Source organism: Arvicola amphibius, chromosome 10 (genome assembly GCF_903992535.2).
Source record: "Arvicola amphibius chromosome 10, mArvAmp1.2, whole genome shotgun sequence".
NCBI classification, from domain to species: Eukaryota; Metazoa; Chordata; class Mammalia; order Rodentia; family Cricetidae; genus Arvicola; species Arvicola amphibius.
This window is the reverse complement of record NC_052056.1, coordinates 100,839,924-100,841,593: the sequence shown is the minus strand read 5'-3', so window position 1 is coordinate 100,841,593 and position 1,670 is coordinate 100,839,924.

The window sequence follows — 1,670 nt, the reverse complement described above, 5'->3', positions numbered from 1 at the left end:
CTCTACCACTGAGCCACACCCCAGTCCCTTACTGAGGGATTCTAGGCAGGGGCTCTACCACTGAGTCACACCCTAGCCCCTTACTGGGGGATTCTAGGCAGGTGTTCTAGGGGATTCTAGGCAGGTGCTCTACCCCTGAGCCACACCCCAAGCCCCTCACTGGGGGATTCTAGGCAGGGGTTCTACTGCTGAGTAATGGCCCTATCTTCTTTTTACTTTTGAGAAAAGGTCTCACTAAGCTACCTGGGCAGGCCTTGAACTCCCCGTCACCTGGAATTTACTGTCCTCTTGTATCAGCCTCCAGGGTAGCTGAGATGTTAGACCTGCACCACCAGTCCCAGCTCCTTCTTTGACTTGGTTCCATGTTGGCCTGTGGACCCTCAGAGAATCCTGTCTGTGGCTAGGGCGGGTCTCCTCCCTCACCTGCTGTCCCGTGTCCTCTGGGAACACCCTCACGGTAGTGTGCTTTACTCACCTCCTGGCCATCTCAGCATCTGCACCCTCTTTGTATGCGTGTGTCCATGTGTGGGGGTGCACACAAGCCTACAAGTGTGTGTGCGTGTGCCCTAGTTAAGGTTACTGTAGTGGGGATACAACACCACGACAAAGCAAGCTGGGGAGGAAAGGGTTTACTTGAAGCACACTTCCACCGCACTGTTCATCACTGAAGGGAGTCAGGATAAGAACTCGAACAGGGCAGGAACCTGGAGGCAGGGGCTGATGGAGAGGCTGTGGAAGCTAGTTACTGACTGTAGTTGGATTTTCTTTGGCTCGCCGTTCTGCTCCCAAATGAAGACACAGAGACTTACCATTAATTATGAATGCTTGGCCTAAGCTTAGCATGTCCCACTAGCTCTTTTAACTTAATTTTACCTGTTTCTCTTCATCTACAGTTTGCCTTGGGGCTTTTTACCTTTCATTCTGTATGTCCTGCTTTCCTGCTTTCTCTGCGTCTGTCTGACTGGCCCCTGGTGTCTTCCTGGTGTCTCTTTTTCTTGCTTCCCTGAGCCTAAATTCCTTTTCCTACTTACTCTCCCTGCCTGGAAGTCCTGCCTATACCTCCTCCCTGGCTATTGGCCATTCAGTTCTTTATTAGAATAATATGGTGCCTTAGGCAGGCAAGGTAAAACAGCAACACACCTTTACACAGTTAAACAAATATTCTGCAACAACTGGCTTGCTCCTCATGGCTTGCTCAGCCTGCTTTCTTATAGCACCTAGAACCACCAACCCAGGGGTAGCATGACCCACAATGGGCTGGGGCCCTCCCCCATCAATCATCAAGAAAATGCCCTACAGGCTTGCTTATAGCCTGAGGCCTTTTCTTAATTGAGGGCTCCCTCCACTCTGATGATTCTAGCTATGCCAAGTTGATGTAAAACTAGCTAGCATCATGTGTAAAGAGAGGAAGGGACAACCCCAAGTCTCAAGTCTCCTTCCTCAGGTGCTGTCCACCTAGTGTTTACTTTGAGACAGTGTCTCTAATTGTCCTGGAAATTACCTAGTATGCTAGGTTGAACAGCCAGGAAGCCCTAAGGGCCCTGCCTGTTCATGTGTGCCTAGCTCTGGGATTATAAGCATGATTCACAACACCAGGAGGCTTTTTAAAGATGGTTCTGGGGACTGACCTGAGGTCCACAAGCTTGTAAGGTAAGCGTTTTATCAACTGA